Source organism: Podarcis vaucheri, assembly GCF_965113315.1.
Source record: "Podarcis vaucheri genome assembly, chromosome: 7".
NCBI classification, from domain to species: Eukaryota; Metazoa; Chordata; class Lepidosauria; order Squamata; family Lacertidae; genus Podarcis; species Podarcis vaucheri.
Genome location: NC_138765.1, coordinates 68,821,602 through 68,846,977, shown reverse-complemented (window position 1 = coordinate 68,846,977; position 25,376 = coordinate 68,821,602). Strand labels below are relative to the sequence as shown.

Sequence of the window (25,376 nt, the reverse complement as noted above, 5' to 3'; positions counted from 1 at the left end):
CTGAGCCCAGTCCTGCCATCCCATAATTCTGCCACATTCCAATTGCTTGCTTGCTTTGTTTTCTTTAGGAACTGCAGGTGACTACCTGGGAGAGAAGCTGATACACCTGCGGAATATTAAGCGCAGTGGCTTTTTCTTTGTTTTAATGTCTCCAGCTCATTAAGCAGAGACAGATTTCCTGTTTCCTGCCTTAATTTGGTGGGGAAAGAGAATTGGGAGGGAGGGGAACACGAGAATGCCAAGTCTGCGGCTACAGCTACAGTAGCAGCAAGATCACTGTCCTGGGAGGCAATTCTGACAAGGCAAGAGAGGAATCACTCGGACGATGAGAGACCCACTCCACCGATTATTTATTTAGACTTGGTGCTGAGAGCGTGAGCTGTGAGCCAAGCGGCTCCAGGTGCCTCATCCATACATTAAGCGGTGTTAGGCAATGTTTATCAACCTCAGACACCGAGCCCCATATGCTGGGGGGGGGGGAGGACAAAAACATTTGCATACCTTGCTGTAAATATTACTGCATTAATGTAACTGAGGATCTATGAAGTACAGGACCTGTGCAATATGCACAGCACTTTATTTATTTAACACAGTGGTATCACATCTTTCCCCCAGGCAACTCAAGGTAACCTACTGGGTTCTTCTCTCTGCTCCTGCCACATTTCATCACTATAACAACCCTGTGAGGGTGGTACCACATACCTGTGCGTCTTCCTCATATATCAAATACTCTACAGGGTTCTTGGAGTATTTTTCCAAGGTCTAAATTTTCCATGCATCTCAATTTTGGGCCGACCCAGTATCAAAACAAATTTAAATGCCTCACCCAAGCCTCTCCAAAACTTGCCCTTTGGGGCTTGTGAGGTGAAACAGCAGCTTTCTGACTTGAGGAACTTCTCACATGGATGCTGGCTGCAGTGAGAGCTTACTAGGCCCAGAATCGGAAGACATGACAGGACTTAAGCCTCTCATTGTGGCACAAGAATATGTGCACTCTGGCTATTGCGGGGGAAATACGGTAACTCACAAATTATGGGGTTTAAAGGGTAGACTTGGAAGAAAGGAAAATCTTTAACATTTCTACACAATTTGGCGGGGTTTAATTTCTTCCGTGTCAAATTCACATACCCAAAACTTTTGCCTGCCCACAAACCACAGAATTTGGATTGTGTAATGTGTTTTGCTGCTTTTATTTTTCACCTGCTCTCTCTTCATTTGGAAAATGCAACCTCTGCTCTGCTCCAGTGTTTCGTAACTTTGCTTAGGTCCCCCCCCCGTTGCAGTGTTTATTTTATATATATATATAAATATTTTTTATTAAGTTTCACAAAATAAAATTTCCATCAAAACACATCATTCACCATTGCACATAGGATCCTCTGAATCCCTTGACTCCCCCCCCCCTGGTTTCCATTATTCTCCCTTTTTCCATATAGCTTATCCAATTTTATCTAAATTATTGTTAATATTATCTTCTTTTGCTTTATATTATTTTATATCACAAGTATTAATCTAATCCTGCCAAAGTTTTTAATTGTTTGCAATGCTCTTTTAAATACATTATAAATTTCTCCCATTCTTTCTTAAATTTCTTCTCCTCTTGGTCTCTGAGTCTCCCGGTTGGCTTTCCCATTTCAGCACAGTCCATCATCTTCATCTGCCACTCTTCTCGTATTGGAACTTCCATTTCAGGGCCCATAATACTCTCGCTGCTGTTGGTGCATACATAAAAAGTCTTTTCTGCTCCCTTGGAATTTCTCTGCCTAAAATGCCTAACAAAAAAGCTTCTTCTTTTTTTTAGCAAATGTTATTTTAAAGATCTTTTTCAACTCATTATATATCATTTCCCAGAAAGCTTTTATTTCCTTGCACATCCACCACATATGGTAGAACGTGCCCTCTTTTTCTTTACCTTTCCAACAAACATTGGAAGCAGTTTGCTTAGGTTCTTTGTTTCTTGATTGGACTTTTGACTTCAATAATTTTTTTATTTTTTTTTTACAAAAAGCAAACAACCCCGTCTGATAGGCTGAGAGGCAGTGATGGGTCCAAAGCCACCCAGTGATTCTCAGGGCTGAGTGGACACTTGAACGCAAGACTTTGCATCCTAGTCTGAGAAGCACAATGGACAGTTGCCTGCGTCAAAGGACCAGTATCATTTTGATGTCAACAATGATCGCCGGTGGGAGGCAATTTGGCAGCAGGAAGAAGGAGGGCATGGCCAAGTTCACAAGGGACGAAGGTGACATAAGGAAGCAGCATGTACATCAGGTTCATTTCATTTGAGGAGGAGGTGGACTCAAGGTTCCTGATGAAGACTTCATTTATTTATCCATCTATTGCATTTATATCCCTACCTTTCACTTCAAGGATCTCGAGGGGACGTACATGCTTCTACCCCTCCCTGTTTTGTCCTCGCAACAACCTTCTGAGGAAGGTTAGGCTGAGAGGCAGTGACTGGCCCAGGTTCACCCTGATATCTCCCATATTGATACGATACGATAATCTTTATTGTCATTGTCCCATGCAGAACAATGAAATTGAAAAAATCTACACCAGACATTCAAAAACCAACAAGCCTGCTATCCCAGCCTGGTTAACCCCCTAAAAACTCTGATACCCCATAATTAAATACAATATACTCCCACAGAGACTACCTTACACTGCATTTAAAGCCAAAATTACATTTGGATAAAAACGGTTTCTCAGGCGGCTAGTCCTAGTCTTTATAACCCTGTACCTTCTTCCAGAAGGCAGAAGCTGAAAGAGTTCATTTCCGGGGTGTGCACTATCCTGCACTATCTCTGCAGCTTTCTTATGACACCTGGAAGCATAGATTTGATCCAAGGTGGGAAGAGTGCACCCAGTTATTCTCTCCGCAGTCTTTACAGCTCTGGACAGCATTGTTTTTCCCCTGACCTCCCAGGTCCTAGTCTGAAACTCTAACCACTACACCACACTGGCTCACTTCACAGGGAAGGTAGCTTCTGGGGAGGAGTTTGAAGGAAGAGGTGGAGAGAACCTGAACACTGTAACAATGGTTGCTCTACTCCCTAGCCCCCTATTGCCCTGTGAGAGGGAGCAAGCCGAACTCATTAGCAGCCATGCCCAAATCCAAGTGGGGAGTGGGAGCTCTCCAGCCTGGTGTCTGCTGGAGCTGAGGCATTGGGCTGAGGGAACCAGAGGAATTTTTTTTTTTAAGGAGGGATGGCTAAGGCAGAGGCATAGGCAAACTCGGCCCTCCAGGTGTTTGGGGACTATAATTCCCATCATGCTTGACCACTGGTCCTGTTAGCTAGGGATGATGGGAGTTGTAGTCCCAAAACATCTGGAGGGCCGAGTTTGCCTATGCCTGCTCTACCCCAACGGCCCCTTCCTTCCGCTGACTTTGGGAGGCTGAGTGCATGGTGCGCAGGCACCAGAGGGGTCTGCTTCAAGTTCACGAGTCCTTTGCTAGGCTTGCCCAGTCGCCCTCCTTAGTTCTGCCGCCTGTCACCATCTCAGTTTCCTGTCCTCACAGACAAAGGGCAGACAGAGAGAGAGGGAGAGGAGTGGGGAAGCAAAGGAGGCGTCGGGATCACAAGCGATAAATGCAGGAAGGCAAACCCTTCCTTTGTATGCCCAGAAATGCCTGATATTTGGAGACCCAGCAGGATCTTCTCGATATACTTACGCGTTTTGTCTCCCTACAAAGGGAGGAGGGAGGGGAGGCCTTTGAGGCAATCCCATTACTTTGCTCAGCCCCTTCAGGCACCACAAACAAATATCTGCCCGTCATCTCGCAAGCTTTTGTACAGAAAATCACATGGGGTGACTTCTTCTAAAATGCTATTATCTGGCTTGAAAGCAAGAGATAAAAGGGGGTCAGAGCAGCAAAATTATATTTGCTTAAACTCTCTCTCAATCTCTCTCACTCTCAAAGCATCTCCCTTTAACTGGGTTCTTGTCCCTTCCAGAAATTCGTTCTTTTAAAAAACATACTCATATATATATATATTTAAACCTTCTTTGGTTTCACAAGTATCTAAAATTAATTACTCCATTTCCACGCCCCCCTGCAGGTACGTTCATTAATGAGCCCCCCTCTACAAGCATCCAAGGGGAACTTGGAAACACTCAGAACTCAGAGAGCCTCTTGGAAACGTCCTTCCTTCTTCAGCTGCTTGCGTACCTCCTCCAAACAGTGACAGTTTTATATGGATTTTAAAAGAAGCCCTGTAAGCAAACCGCAATGGATTGCAACCTGATCCTCTGACCTTTCACTCCCTCGCTTGGGCTGACAATTACAGCCTCAGTTGCTGACCACGGCACTTCTGCAATCAGGTTAACTTACCTGCAGAGGATGGGGTGGGTGCTGCTTACTTTATAGATCCCCCGACCCCAGGAAACAACACAAAACAAGTGGAAACCAGAATATCCCAATAGGAGGCTAGGTAAAACCTCCCAAATTAATTTTTCATGGAGATATCTGCTGAACGTTGGGAGAAAACTCCACACCAAAATTCGTAGAGGGGTGGGGATTCTCTGGCAGTAAATTCCTCTCTGTTTCCCAACTTTCAGTCTTCCCAGTTTCCTCCCCTTTGAACATGCACACCTAAAATTCTGCCCAGCTGCAGTGGCCCTTTCCAGAATCTGAAAGGCATGACTAACCCTGACCCCCACCCCTTGGGAGATGAGGAGCCACAGCCAGCCATCTCTTCAGTCTTTCAAAGCACGCAAGAGCGTTTGATTTATTCATTTGCTTTGCCGCACTTGGGAGCAAGCAGCCGATCTCCGAGCCCTGCCAGCGTGATGGCGTCGTTTCTCGAAAAGCAGAACCGTTATAACGAGAATCTCCCCCGTTTCAGGCCAGGCCTAATTCCAGAATCTATTTTAAGGTGGCTTGGATGCCCGAGCCAGGATTTATTCCCTGTCCGTGCCTGTCAGAGGCGTGACAGGCTGGCTAATTAACTCTGCATGCCAGTAGCTGCCTGGCAGCCGCCTGAACTCACCTGCTCACCCACACAGAGGCATCCTCTGCCCAGCACCAACTGCTCGGCTCATCCATGTCAGCAGCCTGACAGCCGCCTCCTGCCCTCCGTCAGGGTGAGCTTGTAGCTTGGCTGTGAGGAAGCCCCAGTCCAGGCTCATTGCAAACTCACCAGGAAGGTGGTTTTGGTGCCTTCTGGAAGTGCTGCCACTCTCCAGATATAACATGGGACATTCAAACCTCTCCTTCACATTATATTCCGAGAGCACAGGGACTGCCCTGCTGCATCAAAACAAAAGTCTGCCTTGTCCTTTCAGGACGAGAGGAGGTGAGGAGTCAACGGTTAAGTGTTTCTGCCATGTGGAAACATGAGGCCTGTTTGCACTTCAGTGATGCAAAAGCTGAATGCTCAATAATTTACGGAAAAAACCCTTAAATCAGCTTTCTGGAGAAGCAAACAATGCCAAAGCATTTGGGGATTTTTAATTTGTGAGGGGTGGGGAAGCAGCTAACGGAGGAAATGATGGAGTTGTATAAAAGTTATGCACAATTTGGAGAAAGCAGAGAGAAAAGGACAGAAAAATATGGCTTGGGACCATCCAAGAAAACAGATTGGTGGGAAATTCCAGACAGACAGATGGAAGCAGTGGAGGCTGTTGCCCATTGGGACTAGTGTGGCAAAATCAGTAAGAGGTCTACAGATATGTTTTTTATCTTTAAGAATTCTGAGTTTTGAGACTGTGCTAATGTTGGCACCACTTACTATGTGCTTACTTTTTTACCTCCAATAATATCCGATCAACTTCCATACATTTCTAAACAGTTATTACAAAGGTAAAATCTGCTCTCTAAGGAAGTTTGCAGGACTATCTTATATATGCCTACTCAGAAGTAAGCTCCCAGGTAAGGATTTATAGGAATGCAGCCTTAAAGAAGGGGTGGGTGGGTAAAGGAGCACAAAAGAACCCCCACCTCCAATTCTTGTTTTAACAATCCTCAACAGAACGCAGCATTTGACTCCATGAAAACAGCACAATTTCATAAGTCATTTACCCGAGATCCGAGGTGGAGTCAATTTACCATGCACAATGTCTCAAAATAGCATTAGAATGCAATTTAAGTGCTGCCAAAAATGAGAGAGGCTAATCTTTGGTGTACAAGAACTCAATAAAAAATCACATCGCCTTTAGTTTGATTTTGTTTCCCACTGAGCTGTGCTGTTGTCAGACTTCGGCTCTCACAGCGAAGATAACTCATGGAAAGCATCAAAGATTCGGGTGGGATGGGACCAAGCGGTGCCTGAGCTGCAACGGCGGCACCAGCAGCGAGGGGGAGGAAACAGAGGAAGAATGAGTGAAGCATCCACAGTTCAGAACTGAGGAGTTTGGTTTATGAACTTAAACTGTGCATGTGAAAGGAGTGCCATCAGCCACCCTAAGCACCTCGGAGGATTTGTAGGACAAATGTTTAGCAAGCATATACACCTAGCAAGCTAAGAGGTACACCTGCAGATGTGAAGGAATAAAAACCTGGGTCATTTTAAGGACTTCTGGGTGTAAGGGAACTCACATTAAACTGATCTACAGCTCACCTGGTCAGTTCAGTTGTCCCAGAGAACCTGTTTTAGACAGCTATCAGTTTGATCCCAATATCCAAGTGCAACAGCCTACAAAAGAAACCCAGGAACACAGATGAAGAAGAAGAGTTTGAATTTGATATCCCACTTTATCACTACCCGAAGGAGTCTCAAAGCAGCTAACATTCTCCTTTCCCTTCCTCCCCCACAACAAACACTCTGTGAGGTGAGTGGGGCTGAGAGACTTCAAAGAAGTGTGACTAGCCCAAGGTCACCCAACAGCTGCATGTGGAGGAATGGGGAAGCGAACCCGGTTCACCAGATTACGAGTCCACTGCTCTTAACCACTACACCACACTGGCTCCTTCTTGCTGTCTTGCCAGTGCAGTCAAATGTAAGCATCTCAACTCTCCCATCTCATTCATCTCTCATCTCCCATCTCAGTCATTGCACCAAGCAGAACTCAGCTCAGACACATCAGACCTTTCTGTGAGCAAAGGGCTCCCAAATCTGCCTGGGCATCATCATGAGATGAGATCTAGGGATGTATGCATGTGTGCCAATAACATATATCAAACCACGGAACTTTCTCGGGTTATGGGCCAATAAAGGTGGAACAAACTAAGGTCACCTCGATAAAGCCTTATGCTGTGTGTGTGTGTGTGTGTTGGGGGGGTAGTTGGGGAATCACAATTGCTTTGAAAAAAATATAAGAATAACCAATGGCCCAGCATCCTATTCTTGCAGTCACCAACCAGATCCCAGGACCCAGGCCCAAGAACACTTCCCCCACCAGTGGTTTCTAGCAGCTGGCAGAAGCACGACTGCCAACTTGTCACTTGTCCCATCCAGGCCAGATCTGCCCCCCCCCCCCCAGTTCTTGCTGGCAATTCTCATGCGGTGCTGCTATTTTGTGTGGCGCTGGCTGAGCCAGCGGTGAATGGCAGCAAAGCCGCAGCGATAAAACTACAGGCCTCTCTCAGCCTCTTGAGTCTGGTGTAAAAGTGCAAACGATACCTCGGCTCCACACAGAGCCAGGAGCATTAAATCTACTTTTTGGTCCCCTCACCCCACCCCCCAGCCCAGCACGAATCACCCCTGTTCAGTACTCTCTTTTTTATGGGATTTCGATAATAAACCCCTAGCAATTAGCAACCCTGGCACATCCCAGGGCAGACTGGAAAATACATCTGATGGTTTATTTAAGCAGAGACTTGAGCTCCTGGCTGGCTCACTGGCTTCGTTTTGCACTTATGTCAGGTTTTTTTTGTATGCCCAGGGAAGGAACCTTTATGGGTTTTGTCCCTCTGTGTGTGTGTCCCCAAGACAAAAGTGGCAGAAACCTCTGCAAAAATGAAGTTAGGTTGGAAATTTCATTTCTGCACTGTGCAGTCCGTAGAGGTGGGCCTTGATATATTACAACTTCCCATAAATTTTACACACACACACACACACACACACACACACACACCTTTTGGTGAAATGTGTCCCGTGTTCTTAAGAGCGGCTCATTTGTAAAACCCACATTCACTCTTCCTGAGCCAGAACATCAACAGAAGGTCAATTCAACCTTTGGATGCTATCCCTGGTTTTTACTCATCCTATAGGTCAGAGGCAGTGATGCTTCTGAATGCCAGTTGCTGGAAACTGCAGGAGTTCAGGACAGGGTTCCTGCTCTTGGGTCCTGCCAATTGGGGGCATCTGGTCGGCCACTTTGAGAATGATGGACTAAATGGACCCCTTTGGGCCGATCCTGCTGCACTGATCTTCTTATGCTCATGTGTACAGGCACAGTGTCTTTTTTCAAGAAAAACAGGTGTCAGAACTCTCCATGAAGTTGCTCCAGTAAGTCGCCGGGCAACTCGGGGCAGACCTGAACGGATGCCGGTTTGACAACAGCCACGTTCACCACCCACGGAGGTGCTAAAAACTATGGTGAAGCCGTTTCCCTAGCAGGATTGGGGGGTCACCCCTGGTTCTGGGGCAGGTCAGATGAATGCACCCCTGTCTCCCTCGCTCTCTTAGATTCGGGCGGATGGCTAAGGCATCTCGGAAGGGCCCTTGCACAAATGTGCGTATGCGCAATGGTAGAGGCCTGGCTGGAAAGCTTAAAGCCCGCTGCCGCAACACAGGAGATGGATCAAAGAAAAGGAAATATGAATGAGGCCCGTCCTGTAGCTTGACCAATCATGGCTAGGAGCTAGGTGGAGTCACAGATCTAAGAAAAGTTCAGACTCAGCACTTGAAATGTTTGTTTTAGGCTTCTCAGAAGCACGTAAAGGCAAGAAGTGGGTGGAGGGACCACTGGCCCACAATGGTGTCCACATGAGAGGTGCCGGAACTGAGCTTTGATGCACTCCGGCTGGGAAAAAAGCATGCTGCAATAATCCTGTTACTTTGGGAAGAGACATGTAGCCTGAGAAGGGAGCAGGATGCTGTTAGTCCTTCTCAGGCACCTCATCTGCAATATGGTGTGGGATGACAATGACAATGACAGTGTGGTGTAGTGGTTAAGAGCGGTAGACTCGTAATCTGGTGAACCGGGTTCGCATCTCCGCTCCTCCACATGCAGCTGCTGGGTGACCTTGGGCTAGTCACACTTCTTTGAAGTCTTTCAGCCCCACTCACCTCACAGAGTGTTTGCTGTGGGGGAGGAAGGGAAAAGGAGAATGTTAGCTGCTTTGAGACTCCTTCAGGTAGTGATAAAGCAGGATATCAAATCCAAACTCTTCTTCTTCTACTGAGGCAATTACTGTACATACTGGATTACCACAAGGACTACGGAGTGCTTTAAACCCTTGAACAACATAAGTCTTGTTCCCTGCATTGCTTCCATCGGCAGGAGGGGGCAATAACTGCTTTCAAGGTTCCTCAACATGAAGTTCTCCTTGCAAGCACAAAACCGGAGGGGTGTGGATCTTTTTCAGTGAGGTGCTGGGCTTATTTGTTTGCTGGAAGAGGGAGCTTCAAAGGGGAACCTGGGACTCACCACCTGTGTGTGTGTTTTGGGAAGAAATGCCCGTTCTACTACCTCAGCAACCCCTTTCCAACCTCACTCTGCCAGGGTTGCCTAGTGGTTAGGCTGCTGGACCTGGGAGACCAGAGTTCAAAACTCCACTCAGCCATAAAGCTTGCTGGGTGCCCTCAGGACAGTCAGTCACTCTTGGCTTAAGCTACCTCACAGGATTGTTGTGAGGATAAAATGGGGAAGAGGAGAATTATGTCCGCCACCTTGAGCTCCTTAGAGGAAAGATGGGCATATAAAGGCTGTTGTTTTTGTTCTGCTACCCTCGTGAACCAGCCCCATTCTCCCCTCCCCCCCAACCCCATGGATGGCAACTGACCTCTCTGGCTCTCAAAGGAAGCCTCTCCTAGACCCTCGCACAGAGGAAATGGGCACACAATGGAGCCCCTTCTTCCCCGCACCCGTTTGAAGCGAGCAAATGAGAACAAGGTTTCCGGCGGCAGCAAATGAGCATGTTGGAACGAACAAGAGGAGCTGTCTCAGCAGGTGACACTCAACGCCCATCACAAGCAGCAGCTGAGACAGTTGCCTGCCACTCCACACTGCCGCAACCCCCTCCTGCGATCGAGACGCGCAGGGCCTGGCACGCCTGAGGCAGAGGCCGGGATGATCAAAAGAGGAGCTGACAAAGACCAGACCAGCAGCCGCTGAACTCTTGCAAAGCGGCTGCTGGAGCTTTCCTCTCGCACCTTCCTGACAGCTGCCTCGGAGCAGGTTGCCAATTGGACTGGACAGGTGGGGTCAGGCCTGCTCCGGATGGGCTGACCCTCCCTCTAAAGAGGCAGGTGTGCAGCCTGAGTGTGTGTGGGGGGGGGACGACACTTCTAGATCCACTACTGTTGCAGGAGGAACAGGAAGCCTCAGTGGAAAGGAGAGCCTTCAATCAGCTTTGACTGGGGGCCCTAGCCATGGCTGTCTGGAGGCTAGATTACTGCAATGCATTATATGTGGGTCTGCCTTTGAAGATGGTTCAGAAATGGTGGTTGGTGCAGAATTCAGCAGTCAGACTGCTAACTGGGACGAGAAAATTTGAGCGGGCAGCATCGATACTGACATGTCTGCACTGGTTACTGGATAGTTTCTGGACTCCATTTTAAGTGGTGGTCTTGACATATAAAGCCTAAGAAGCCTAAGGATCCCAATGTGTCTCCTCATCAAAACCAACCTGGATCCTGCCTTGATCATTTGAAGTCCTTCTCCAAGTGTCCCCTGAGGGAGACACAGGGGGTGGCAACAGGAGACGTGGCCTTTTCAGTGGTGGCTCCCTTCTTGTGGAACCCTCTCCCCAGGGAAGAACACCAGACACCACCTTCCTCTATCTTTAGGCAGCAGGCAAGAACAAGCCAGGCTTTGGGAGCTTAATTTGGATACTAATTTGATATTGTGCTCATGCTTTTAGTGGATTGAGAGCCAGTGTGGTGTAGTGGTTAGGAGCGGTAGTCTCGTAATCTGGGAAACCGGGTTCGCGTCTCTGCTCCTCCACATGCAGCTGCTGGGTGACCTTGGGCTAGTCATACTTCTTTGAAGTCTCTCAGCCCCACTCACCTCACAGAGTGTTTGTTGTGGGGGAGGAAGGGAAAGGAAATGTTAGCCGCTTTGAGACTCCATAAAGGGAGTGAAAGGCGGGATATCAAATCCAAACTCTTCTTCTTCTTCATCCTTTTATATAATGAAGACAACAACAACAACAACAACAACAAACAACAACAACAACGCACAAGTAGCTGCCACTCTTTCTATGTCCATTCCAGTGCCTCGGAGTGCCTTTATCAGGCAGATTCCCCCACGAGATGAAAGAAAAATGTTATACAACTTGAGAAAGCAGAAATGTGAGTACTCAGAGGCATGTTGCTGGTGGGCACTTTGGGGATGCCGTGCCAGACCAAAAGGACCTTTGTCAGATCCAGCAATGAATTAATGCTTAGGAATAGGAAGAGTTCCCCTTAGAGATGCTTGAGGATTCAATATATCTCTGCTATTACCATTAATTTAATTTGCCAGCCGCTTTATTTTGCCTAAGGCAACCCAAAATGACTTATTTTGTATCAAACTGACTACGCCTCCACTTTGCTGATTAGAATGCAGTCATCACCTGCCTTGGTTTAGTACCAATGAGAAAGTTGCATGGAATGGGAGCAGATTCATTCTCACAAGCATACCTGCTCTTTTTGTCCTTTCATTCTGAATTCAGGTTCCAGTTTGGGGCTGGGGGACAGTTCCATATCTCCTATCTGTGGGTCTGGAGGTCACAGACAGAGAGGGAAGGTCCAGGTTCGCAAAACCAAGCCTGCCTCCTTTCCTCTGCCCCTGGCCTCAGCCGCAGAGAGGAGGTCAGGCGCTGGGTCATCATAATAGGGCTCTCTGCCCCCCCATCTCTCCCCACTGCAGTGGACAGAGGGCCAGAGTCAAGCCAACTTGGGAGCATGAGTGGCCACAAAGATCCACTTCTCCTCCTTCTCCTCCTCTCCCCATGAGAAACACCAAGCTTTGCTCAGTCTCTGGAAATGCAGCACCGGATTCTGTTGTCGCATCTTGCTTTCCAGGCCGCTTTGCTTGTGGCGTCGCCACGTACGAGGGGAAGAGAGGTGAGCGCTTGTTTGGTCTGACAAATAAAGACAGCAAGCAAAGCAGCCGGCTTAGTGCTTCTGATCGCAAAGCAATTCTTTCGCAAGGCTGACGGGACACAACCCTGGCAGCACAAAGCCCTGAGCATCACGAAGGATTAGTCAACTGACAAGCTCCGGATAATAAGTCTAATTAATAATTTCCATCTCTAAGGACTCCGCATCTCATTCAGCTTCCGTTTGTCTCTTCCCTTTATCTCTGGGCTTAACAGCCGCGGTCCTCTAAACTATGACGGGAGACTGGAGATTGGAAAGGAAGACCGGAGGAATCGATGGAGGCGTGGCTGGCCTCAGATAAAGCACGTGGAATGCCCCGCCACCGCCTCCTTCTGACATGGGAATCACATGTCTGGGACGCCTGCTCAAAAACGGGGAGGGATTGCAGGTCCGTGTTAGAAGTTTGCTTGGCATGCAAAATGCCTCAGATCTGGTCCCCCTGCACCTGTCCAGTGCCATCTCCAAGCAGGACTTGGAGAGAACCCTGAGTCTGCAGTCCTGGAGAGTCGCAGGCAATACGGAGTGAAATGGAGCAATGGTAAAGCAGTACAGGTGAGGAGTGCAGTACAGATGCATGTGGGCTCTTATTCTCCACTGTGGTCTCCACAGTGCATCACTGGCAACATTTGGTGGCAGCATTCCTGGGGGAAAGGGTGCAAGAAGCTAGTGGGCACTGAACCAGACAGCCACTGTGGTATAGTGGTTAAGAGCAGTGGACTTGTAATCTGGTGAACTGGGTTCGATTCCCCGCGAGTCCACATGCAGCTGCTGGGTGACCTTGGGCTAGTTGCACTTCTCTGAAGTCTCTCAGCCTCACTCGCCTCACAGAGTGTTTGTTGTCGGGAAGGAAGGGAAAGGAGATTGTTAGCTGCTTTGAGAGTCCTTTGGGCAGTGATAAAGCAGGATATCAAATCCGAACTCCTCCTCCTTTTCTTCTTCCAGAAGGAGTTGGTGGTCCAGTGTGCTTTCTTTTCTGCTGCTCTAGATGGCCACTGACATTAGAAGCAGCTACCTTCCGACCTGCTCAAATGGGTGCTCACATGGCACAAGGGAACCCATGATGTCAGAAGTCTTCCTGATTTTATTCATCTCTCGGTCAGGCAGAGTCCTGCGTGCATCCAACAGCTTGTCTGTTCTCTCACACCACCAGAAGCGGTGAAAACCTTATAAATCTTGCTTAACACTTTGCAAAATGCTCTCTCTCTCTCTCTCTCTCTCTCTCTCTCTCGTCTACCTTCTGTGCTGAACCCCAGCTGTGGGGTCTTTTCTTTCTATAGCATTATGATGCCATCAAAGCACAGAGAACAGGAAGATAAAACCCACTGCAAATTGGGCAACCTGAGTGGGTTGCCTGCCTACAGAGCAGGTAAATAAAGGGGAAATGATGAAGAGAAAATGGCAACATTTCCACTAGAGGGGATGTTGTACTGATACACCTTTCTGGTACCTCAATAGATTTATCTACCATAATTATGTACACAGATCTGTCTGTCTACCTATCTTAGTGCTGATCCAAAAATAGGTGCCAAGTATGCTACTCCATTTTGCAGGCAGAGAATTTGGGGTCCAAAATGCGAAACAATTTTTTTTTGGGGGGGGAGGGGAAGGAATGATGTTCAAAAATCTGCCAAGATTTAAAGTGGGTGTGTCCATGTGAGGTGTGTGAGTGCCACAGATTATTCTTTTTAAAACCCTTTCCTGCCACCAACTCTGTGTCATTCTAAGGTAATGGAGGAGTGGGTCATAGCAGCTGCGGCTCTGCAAATGTTGTGGGACTTCAGCTCTAGCCAGCATGACCAATGGTCAGGGATAATGGGAGATGGAGTCCAGCAATATCTGGGAGACCTTGGGTACCCTATCCCTGTTCTAAGGATGGAAGAGAATGGTGGTTGCCGTAAATGGATTCCTTACCCCCAGAGTTACATCACATACATGATAGGGTGCAGTCAACAGGATGCCCTCCAGATCTTCCTGAACTATAGCTCCCACCACTGTGGACCATTGTCCATGCTGGTACCATTAGTAGCTCCTTGACAGAGAGGAGGTAAATGAGCTTGAGGAGATGGTGTTGTTTGATGAGCTCCTGACCCAGTTCACAGCTTGAGAGAATCTGGGCAAGGTAAGGCTTGATCCACACTGGTCACGGCATTACTAGTCTGCTAGTGGTGGCTATGCACAGGGAGGTCTCACTGTAGTTTGACTGCAGCTGGTTGGAAACCTGGGCTAGCAAGTGCCTGGGTATCCTGACCCCAAAGCCCAATGCGTCCAGAACCTCCAAGCTCCTGGACGCAGCAGGTGACAAGCCAGGTTAGCAAAGATGCCTTCTGAACACCAATAAGCAGGTCAAGGCCGGTGCTGTTGCCATCCTGGACTCCTTCAGGTAGAAGGGCGGGGGATAACCTGGAGTTGCATGACTCCTGCAATAGCTTCCCGAGCAGGTCAAGAGCCCCATAGATGGTAAGGAGTTTAACACAAAAGATCTTCACAAAACACTGCAAAGCAGCTCATCTGTTGAAGGTGAGCAAAGAGTGGTACAGTGCTACCTCATGTTACAGACGCTTCAGGTTACAGACTCCGCTAACCCAGAAATAGTACCTCAGGTTAAGAACTTTGCTTCAGGATAAGAACAGAAATTGTGTGGCGGCAGCAGGAGGCCCCATTAGCTAAAGTGGTACCTCAGGTTGAAGAAGAAGAAGAAGAAGAAGAAGAAGAAGAAGAAGAAGAAGAAGAAGAAGAAGAAGAAGAAGAATAGTAGTAGTAGTAGTAGTAGTAGTAGTAGTAGTTTGGATTTGATATCCCGCTTTATCACTACCCTAAGGAGTCTCAAAGCAGCTAACAATCTCCTTTCCCTTCCTCCCCCACAACAAACACTCTGTGAGGTGAGTGAGGCTGAGAGACTTCAGAGAAGTGTGACTAGCCCAAGGTCACCCAGCAGCTGCATGTGGAGGAGCAGGGAATCAAACCCAGTTCACCAGATTACGAGTCCACTGCTCTTAACCACTATACAACAGTTTCAGGTTAAGAATGGACCTCCGGAACGAATTAAGTTCTTAACCCGAGGTACCACTGTAACCTCCTTCACCCATCCAAACTGGAAGAGAAACTTGGGAGGAAGATCTGGAAAACCGCTGAGCATCGTGAGCTGGGCAAATGAGTCTCCTGCCCCGGGAACAATGCAGGTCAGTGCCATCATAACTCAGCGTGTTCCTAGATCCCAAAACAAGTTCCTTGACCAGGCGTTTGGGTTGACTGGTGTGCTGAGGGCACTTCCAGGGCAAACACGTCTCTGAGCCTTTCTTCACCCCCCTTTCCTCATGCACACAAACATGCACACACTTGCAGCTGCAAACCTTGTCGCCTTGAAAATAAAGGATCCTCAACACGGTCAAATCAAATAACAAACACGCTCTCAGCAACTGGGGATGGTGTCTTGGTATTCCCCCCCCCCCCAGCCTAATCGGAATGAACATCCGGCAATTCATTTCCTCAGCCTGCCTGGCCCATGTTCTTGTCAAGGAAAAAGGTATTGCTGACCTCCCTTTGTTATGACTTTCCTTGTCACCTTATCGCCCCGGCGCAGCAAGCAGGGGAGATAGTTTTGAAAAGACAAATAATTAAAGGGATGAAATGTGAAAGGGAACAAAAATCTACAGTTCAGCTCCATTTAAGATACTGTGAAGTCAACACTTACAGTCAAGGTGCCAATTTGAGACGCCTTTGCCACCTTGTTATGAAGCGATAATATGTAGCCTCTGGCTAAGTTCACAAGAGCTTTTAACACCCTCCTATACATCAGGCAGACATATATGATGGCGGTGGGGGGGGGCAGAGGGGCTACTTACCAACCATGATTTCAAGGCGGACAGGGCGTGTTTGTGGAGATGGGTTAGAGTTATTGTAATGGGAGCTACCCAAGTGCACACACGTGCCTTTATTGTACATTTATGGTTAACAGAGGCAGGAGTTCACACTTAGGGCCTCTTTTATCACCCAGTAATGGTGCTTCTCTCCCAAGGGAGTGGTAAATTAACACATGCCATCTACAGCATGAATTTACACCCCTTTATATAAAAGTAACCCAACACCCCAGCCTCTGGAGGACCAGCTATCTCGGAATGCCTCTGGGCAAAGAAAACATTGCTATGCCTCCAGGCACCATAGTGAGGAGAGGAGAGGATTCTCCGTGCACAGTTCAAAGAAGCATGCTTATCCCTTCTCCAAGGAGCCCAGAGTAGCTGCTATGAAACACAGAGCCCCCTCCTGCCACAGGTTTATCTTCACAACAACCCTGTGAGGAGCGTTGGGGTGAGAAACGGCTGCAGCACTATGGACTGCCTACTCCCTGCCTCAGCTACTTGCCTGCCAACCAGATGCCTGCACGGTCAAGGAATGAATGGGACGGCAAGAGTTTTTTTGGGTGCTGTGTGTGCTGATTTACTGCAAACAAAAGACTTACCAGCTTTTTTTAAAAAAGGGACAGCCTTACAAAGTTCACACAGAAACATAATAATGCTTGCCTTAACTCACTTGTGGAAACAATTCAGAGGTTATTAAGAAGAAAAACGATAACAACAAGAAGATCGAAAGATGGGACTTGTGAATCCAAAAGCAGCAGAAATATGAGATGATTGGACCCTTACTGAACTCGAAGCATGGGAACCCCCAACAAAAATTTAAAATTTGGCAAAATATTTGGACTTTTCGATATTTATTGGTATAATTTGGAATAACTAATGTGACATGATTGGATTGTTAAATGAAAAAGTTAATAAAAAATTATTTAGAGTTTTTTGGGGTGCTAACTATGAACCTCAGTTTGATGTACGGTATCTACCACTCAGTTTGTTTGTTTGTGTGTGTGTGTGTGTGTGTGTGTGTGTGTGTTGCAAAACACGGGGTCTGCGCTGCAAAACCCTGAAAAAACAACAACAGCAGAACTTTGCCACCAGTTTGGAAGGGACCCCAAATGAAGCGGAAGAAGACTGCTCACGAAACATACAGGGGAATTTTGCAGCAACTCCTTGAGCAACTTCCAGAGGACCAGACGTGCTGGTCTGTTGCCACAAAAGCAGCAGCGACTTGTTAAAGACTAACAGATTTATTGTGACAGAAACGTTTCGTGGACCGGAGCCAGCTTTGTCGGAGGTGTGAAACGCTACCCTCCGCCGGCAAGCACACACAGATTTGTACCCAGTAGTCGTTCTGCTCAGAGTAAACCTTTCGACGGGTCTTCTTTGAGGAGGTCTGACACCGGATGCAACTCAAGACGCACACAGAAAAATGGATATGAAGCAAAAGAGGGACAGGAGGCGTGAAGCTCAAACGCAGCCAAGATGAACATGGTGCCCCTTCACGAGAGCAGAAACTGGCCACCAACCAGGGCAGCTTTTAAAAAAGGATTAGACAGAAAATTCATGGCGTGCAAGGCTACCAGTGGCTACTAGCCAGGATGGCTAAGCTCTGCCTCTGTAGTCAGAGGCAGTGATGCTTCTGAACACCAGTGTGTAGAGGCTGCTGGAGGGGAGAGAGCTGTTGTGCATGGGTCCTGCCCACAGGTTTACCATAGGCATCTGGGCAGCCACTGTGAGAACTGGACTAGATGGGCCCCCTTTGGCCTGATCCAACATTTCTCCAATGAAAATAGGGATGTCCTATTCCATCATCATCATATTATTATTATCCCACCCATCTGACTGGGTTACCACTCTGGGCAGCTTCCAACACCTATAAAAACATAATGAAACATTGAACATTAAGACACTTCCCTATACAGGGCTGCCTTCAGGTATCTTCTAAACAGGTTGTATAGCTACTTATCTCCTTGGCTTGGGGATCGCCTAACTGCATACCCTCCAACACATTTCTGATGAAAATAGGGACGTCCTAAGGAAAAGGGGGACATTCCGAGATCAAATAAGAAATCAGGATGGCTTCTGTAAATCCAGGACTGTCCCTGGAAAACAGGGATACTTGGAGGGTCTGCTATTTTCTTATATACAGCTTTACCATGCTAATTTAAAAGCTCTCATGGGAAAGGAAAGCCAAGGTCTTGATTGAGTCCTAAATGAACAGAGCCTAACACTGATTTTTTCATTTATTTTTTAGAGCATAACACTGATGAATTCTAAATAAATCTGCCCGCTTCTTTTTGAGCCAGCACCTATAGGTTGTTATCTGACTAAATCCTACTCAGAATTGACACACTGAAATTAACAATGTTAGCCAGGTCCATTTGTTTCCATGGGCCTACTCTGAGTAGGACCAACATTGGCTCCAACCCTATGCTATGCTATAGAAGTAATGTATGGTTTGAGTTTAAGACTGCCAAGATCCCACAAATCTGCTGTGCAGTTGGGGGGAAAACCAGCATCACAACGGTGAACTCGACAGCAGGATGATGCTTGGCAAATGGCAGCCAGCCCTGCGATCTCACAACAGCCAGATGTGTTTGAGCCTCCCAAGCTACTAATTCTCAACAGCAGAAGGGAAACACTCCATTCTGCCATTCAGCTGGGCCAAAACTGACAGCAAAGCCAACTCGCATTCCTGGCAGTATTAATCGCTGTAAATACAGGCCTGTTTTCCATTGCTAGAAGTCTGGTGCTGTCTAAACACACACACAAACTTGTGTTTCTCTCTACACACAGAGACGAGTCCTTCACTTTGTCAAACAAGTCTCTTAGCGCAGAAGCCTTTCCAAGGGTTTGAAAAGGAACTGGCACAGATTGCATCCGAAGGAAAGACATTCCCTTTGCTGGTGAGGAGTGCGAGTCCTTCTAGAAAGCAGGGCTATTACTAAAATTTATTCCACAGCCTGCAGTGGATCTCTTGGCACTACAGAATATGTGGAAATACAAGAAGCAGCCTCATTACAAGATGCTTCCTTCCAGCCTACCTACCTACCAAGGTATAAATTAGGAGTGGTTCAAATCTCAGAGGTAAAGGCCAAGAAGCAATCTTCTCTGCTGGAAGAGTTGCAACCCAACGGCCAAGTGTTTTACCCTCCAAGCTAGACCCTCACCCCTTCCTCATCTCGAAGAGAGAAAGCAAAAACCCTGAGATGCAACACAGGGCACCCTAGCCCAGGAAAAAAGTCACCTGCGGATTCTCTCTCTCTGGGCTCAACTGCCTTTTATTAATTATTACTCTGCTCATTGCCAGTAGACATGGCACTTCCCAGAGAAAAGATAAAGAGGTCTGAGCTCCACAAAGCAAACCCTTTAAGCACGGGCGAGAAAGGGGGGAAGGAAGGAAGGAAGGAAGGAAGGAAGGAAGGAAGGAAGGAAGGAAGGAAGGATCACTTCCCAAGCATCCAAGGATGCTAAGAAACTACACAGATTTTCACTAAGGGATGCTGGCTGCGTCTGCCTGCCAACCATGCATCCATCCATCCATCCACCCATCCATCCACCCATCCATCCTTTCTTTTCCCAAGAAGCCTGAGGTTGAGCACAACAATCAAAAGCATAAAATCATCAATTTATTTAAAAAAAAAAAAAACGAACAATAAAGAGGCCAGAGAGTGAGCGAGATTAAAGCAACTCATATCTGTAGAAAGGTCAACTGGTTAGAGTATGGTGCTGATAATGCCAAGGTTGCAGGTTCGATTCCTATATGGGACAGCTGTGCATTCCTACACTGCAGGGGGTTGGACTAGATGACCCTCAGAACCCCGTCCAACTCTATAATGCTATGATTCTGTGAAATCACTTTGCAGCAGTACAGCTGCCGACAAATACCTGCTGGTTCCGGGTCTTTGGATTTCCACCTCAAAAGAATTACGGTAACTTGTGCCTCCCCTTCTAAAGCCATTATCTTCGGGGCCATTGCCACACTTTGTGGCAGCAACAGTTCTCCTCAATGTGAACCACAGATCTGGAGGTGAAGTAGCACAATTATGTTTTTTCAAGTGTCTGTTGATGGAGGAAACAATTTAATGCCTATATTCTACCCAGAGCATGGAAGGTGTTATCAAGAAACATTGCCCTGATGAGGTAACTCGCAAGGTTGGAGCAGAACATGCAGGGAGGAATCCTCACCCCATGCGAAGGAGAACTTCTAAGTTTTCCATTCCCCACCTAAAGACATCTAAGTCCAGAACCAGATGATCAATGTTTGCTGATCAGATGCCTGGCTTTTTCTCTCTGTCTCTTCCAAGGGGGCTGGGAGAGTCAACCAATTCAGGCATTTTGTTTATCACCATTTGTCCTTTGAAAAGGCAAATCGTAGGGCTTAAAACATTAATCCGGAATGATTAATTGATTGCCTCATTAATACAGATTAAGCTGGGGATTCTTAAATAGCCGTTTAATTGGTGCTCATCTTTTGTCAAAGAGGGTCCTGTTCTGATGGCATTGTCGAGCGCAATCTTTTGATTCCAACAGATGGGCGCTTAGGATGGCTCGAGAAACAAGAAATGGCTTCTTTTGTTGTTTTGCTCAGGGGAAAACTACAATCTCCCTGAGCTTCCGATTTCAAATGTGATACCTTCTCGCTTTAGTGACGCGTTTTTGTACAATGCTTTCGGAAATTTATGGGTGGCATTCACCTGATGGGTCCTGTCAGTAAGAGCCTCTGCACATGGAGTTTGGCTTACAAAATGAGGCACCCCCCATCCCGCTGAATTGTCTTGGAGGGGTATTAAGGGAACCCCCAAAACAGCGCTGGTTGGGAGTGGAGAAGGGATTGGTCCATTTGGCAAGCTGAAAAGCCCGTAGAAAGGAAATGAACATCTGTAGCAACTCAGTGTTGAATCTCAACCTTTATAGATCCTTCTTTTTGTATGCATTTTTAACATGGAGAGGATTGCTTTGCAAACAATGGAGGAGAGCAGTTTCCAAAAGAGAAGCGGGAGTTCTGGTCCGTGCATAGCTTCAGGAATTGCAGATGAGGGAGATCTATATAAAAGCCAGGGCCCAACCCTACCTCACGCAGATGGAGTGAGCCAATCTGATGTTCTGATGTGCTGTAAACCGCTTTGAGATGTTTTGCTTAAAAATATATAAAGCAACTGAGAAAGGAAATGAACAACAACAGCAACAGTAACAATAACAAAACCACCACTCTATCATAGACATCCTCAGCGCCTTTGGAGCAAGACAGATGCCTGGCCTGACCCTCTCTCCAAGGGTGAACTGACATAAACTATCTGTCTACCAGCATTAAAAGTAAGTAGTTTCACAGAAGAGAGCCTTTGTGGGGCAGAAGCTGGAGGTAGTGTTGAGAGGAGGCACAGCACCCCCCCCCCCACATCAATGGAGAAATGAATGTTGAGTTGCTTACAGGTCATCAAAGGTAAAAACAGGCTTGAGAATAGCTCTGGCTTTAGAGAGCAAAAGGAACAGCAACGCAAAAGAGGCACATGAATTTTTAAAGCTATTTTCTAATTTTAACAAGCTGTTGCCATGAACTAGGAACCCAGTTCTGGACAGAGAGTCGAACTGCCACTGCGTGTATAAATAGTTTGGCTGGCATCGCTCTTGCATTGAAGGCGGGGGGGGGGGGAGAAACACACCCAAAAAAAAGTCCTTAGGGAGCCTAAACGCAAATTTGCAAACTTGAAAGAAGCTCAGGTCAGGACACCAAAAGCTGCGTGCAAACTCCACATGCAGGCTCACAGAGCTGTTTTTCAGCACTGAAGTCTGTTTGCCCTCTTCGGGTGGGTGGCTTTGCGGACAGGCTGAATGTAGGTGGTGTTCCCCTGGATGGAGTGCCAACTGACCAGTAGCAACACTTGGCACCGCACCCAGGGGAAAGTTTAATACTCAGCCTGCAGGGCCTTTTGGCCTCTTGCTCTCCATGCCAGTTGCCCTGCTCTCCACCAAACTGCAAGAGGATTTTCAGGTGGGGAACCAGCCTTTGAGAGTGGAGGCTGACATCCACGGGGATGCCAAATTTCCAGCTTCAAAAAGTCAAAGTGGCACAGAACACCATGTTTGGAATGACATATGGCCAGGAGCTGCCCGAGAATCACTTACACAGCCCTGAGCCCCAAATCCCTCCCTTGTCATGCTCTGATATAGAGGTATCAGCAAGGACTCTGATCATGGATGCTTCATTTGGCACTGCAAAGGCTTTCCATCTTCCTTATCCCAGCTTTCACCCTTGACGCGGAATGGATGCCTCATGGAGGTATCTGAAAGGGGATTAGCCATCTCTGCCCACTGCCTCCCCATCCCCACGCTTTCTCTTTGCAAAGCTGTCTGACCTTGGGGAGGTGGTCGAAGGATGCCCATTTCCGCCAGGAAGATGCTCAAATGAATCACGCGCTCGCACTTCAGCACAACAAAGGCACAACCCGTCCTTGGGGCTGATTAAGGCAATTTAGTTTTGTGAGGCAAGAGCTGCTCATGGACGAGCTCACACCAGAAAAAGGGGCTTTTGGTCGGCTCGCCCAAATCTCCATCAATTCTCCAGGCAGAGGAGGGATTCACTGAGGAGCTGATTATTCCCACCAAGGAAAAGATCCATGGAACAGAGTCATGAGACAGGAGTGAGGAAAGAGCTAGAGGCCCCTTCAAACGGCCATTTTCAACTGAAGCCAAAGCAATGACACTACAGCCATAATGTACAGTGGTACCTTGGGTTAAGAACTTAATTCATTATGGAGGTCCGTTCTTAACGTGAAACTGTTCTTAACCTGAGGTACCAGTTTAGCTAATGGGGCCTGCCGCTTCCGCCGCGCCACTGCCGCACGATTTCTGTTCTCATGCTGAAGCAAAGTTCTTAACCCAATGTACTATATCTGGGTTAGCGGAGTCTGTAACCTGAAGTGTCTGTAACCTGAGGTACCACTGTACCTCAGTTTAAGAACAGCCCTATTTAAGAACTATTCGGTTTACGGACTCCGCAAAACCGGAAGTAGTGTCCTGGTTTACGAACTTTACCTCGGTCTAAGAACAGAATCCGAATGGTGGAAGGGCACTAGCAGCCTCATTAGGGAAAGGGCGCCTCAGTTTAAGAACGGTTTCAGTTTAAGAACAGACTTCCAGAACAGATTAAGTTCATAAACCGAGGTACCACTGTATTTATTTTACTTTACTTATTTCCTTTATATCCCGCCTTTTTCTCCAAGGAACTCATCACGCTTGTCAAGCACTCTGAAGGAAGTTGCATGCATGCCTTTATCAATCTTAACAACAACGCTGCCAGGAAATGATCCTCATTTTGCAATTGTGAGAGGAGGGCTGAAGCTGGCTAAGCAGCGGCTTCCTTAAGGCCAGCTGGACTCTGATGTCAATAAAACAAACTAAATTAAAAAACCCTGCCTGTGGAAAACCAGGTGTCAGAGAGAAGAAGGCTACTCTAACATTCTCCCAGGTTTTGATAGCTGGATATCTCATTTGGTTAGAGTGTGGTACCGATAACGCCAAGGTTGCAGGATCGATCCCTCATATCGGGCAGCTGCCTAGATGGGATCCTCAGGGGCCCATCTAACTCTATGATTCTATGATATCCTAGCTTTCTGTGCTGAGATAATATATGTTTGCAGCAGAACATTCAGTCTTGTGAGCCTTCCGTCTTCAAAGTGGTACAGTCCCAGACAGTTTTCCTACCTCATCCTGGCTATATCCAGTTAGTTGGTAGAGTCTGATACTGACCAGCTCAGCAGCCCCTCTCCCTGATGCAGACAGGGGGCACCCAAGGGCCAAGAGTTCCTTCATGGTGGGAGGAGTGCAGGCTGTAGCCTCTGTACCTTGGACCAGTGGTTGAGCTCTGTCCTCCTCACCCCCACTCACTCCATCAGGAGGCAGATCCCCAGCCCCACAGCAGTGACCAGAGGAGAACCAGGCACAAAGCAGGATTTAAACCCTGCCGTGCTGCTAGTGACATAAACTGGCATGCAACAGAATCTGCAAGGGTGTGTAACTGGACTAACTGAGCTGGTTTCTGGATTTTCCGAGCCCAACAGTGAGTTGAGCTGCCTGCCCCTTCTTGCCACCCTTCAACCACCTCACACTCCCTTAAATTGCGACTTCTGCTTGGCTACACATTCCTGGCTCTTTCACAACCGCAGAGCTCCTTTTGACAACATCTCAAGCCTCAGAATGCCCAAGGGTTCCTGCTTGCCCCCCCCCCCCCCGCAACTCCCAGGTCAGAAAGAAATAGCTGATCAGAGCAAAATGCTCCAGGTTCAATGGCCTCCCTTCTCAATTTTCTTTCTTAAATAAGCTTTTCCAGTAGCTGGGCTGGGGAAGGTCTTTGCTGGGCACATGCCTGCTGATCTAGACAGTGCCTAGGCAGACCAGAGGCCTGATTGCTGAGGTACGAAGTCTGGTCTCCCAAGGTTCCTCAGGAGAGTAGGCCAAGACTCAACTCAACAGATAATTAATTGGCTTAGGATCTTATATAAGTTAGGTGATGAATTAATATGTTTAATTTCAAAATGAAAAGATTTAAGGATGTTAATGTTCAAGTTAAATTTTATAAGAACTGTGATTTGGAAAACCGTTAAAAGGATATGCATTGAAATTCAACCAAGGGGAAGCAAGGAAGTCACTTAACAATGTTAATAAGTGCAATTTTTAATAAGGTTATGATTTATGTTTGTTTGTTTATAATTTTGTGAAAATTAATATTATTTTTTTTGGAAAAAACCCAAAAAACTCAACTCAACTTAAGTTCACTCAGGGAGGCAGTGAGAAGAAAATGGACCCTGGATTTCAGGGCTTTGGAAAAAGTTTTCTGTTCTTATGTCAGCCAAAAACGGAAATGCCATCACTCTTAAACGCTGACACGTTTATTTCTCCATTGATTATAGCAGAGCTGGAAATGAACATTCTGTCTGGCCTGATTGCCCTTTGGACTACTCTGGAAGATGAAAGGAGAGCAAATAAGGAGGGAGGGGCAAAGAGCGCTGTCCTCTCCCCAACCCATTTTGCAGCCCTATGCTGGATCTTCTCCCTGTCATCCGCCAGTTTCCTCTGATTGACACAGAATTCCACACAACCGTTAGAAGCCAGTAGATCCCACTGATGGTCAAGGGACAGAAGGGTGGGACCATGAAGCCCATTTTCTCAGGATCACGTCCTTTTAAAAATAAAAATAAATAAATCAAACTAAACACTGAGCCGCAAACCTTAACCTGCATCCCAATGTGGAAATAATGTTCAAGTAGCTGATTTGTGGTTAGTAGACAGCAAGCAATCCTTAAAACAACTGATGGGAGATCGACCGACCAATAGA

At 47.1% G+C, this 25,376-nt stretch overlaps 1 protein-coding gene and 1 long non-coding RNA gene across 4 annotated transcripts in view; one reads left to right on the top strand and one right to left on the bottom strand.

Moving 5' to 3' along the window:
* Positions 1-25,376, bottom strand: part of CAMTA1 (calmodulin binding transcription activator 1) — a 724,612-nt gene that overhangs the window by 188,203 nt on the left and 511,033 nt on the right. The gene's annotated exons all lie outside the window — the stretch shown is intronic.
* LOC309536588 lies at positions 18,641-25,251 on the top strand. Its single transcript, XR_014221651.1, has 3 exons — positions 18,641-18,948; positions 21,275-21,358; positions 24,952-25,251. It is a non-coding gene; the product is annotated as an uncharacterized lncRNA (long non-coding RNA).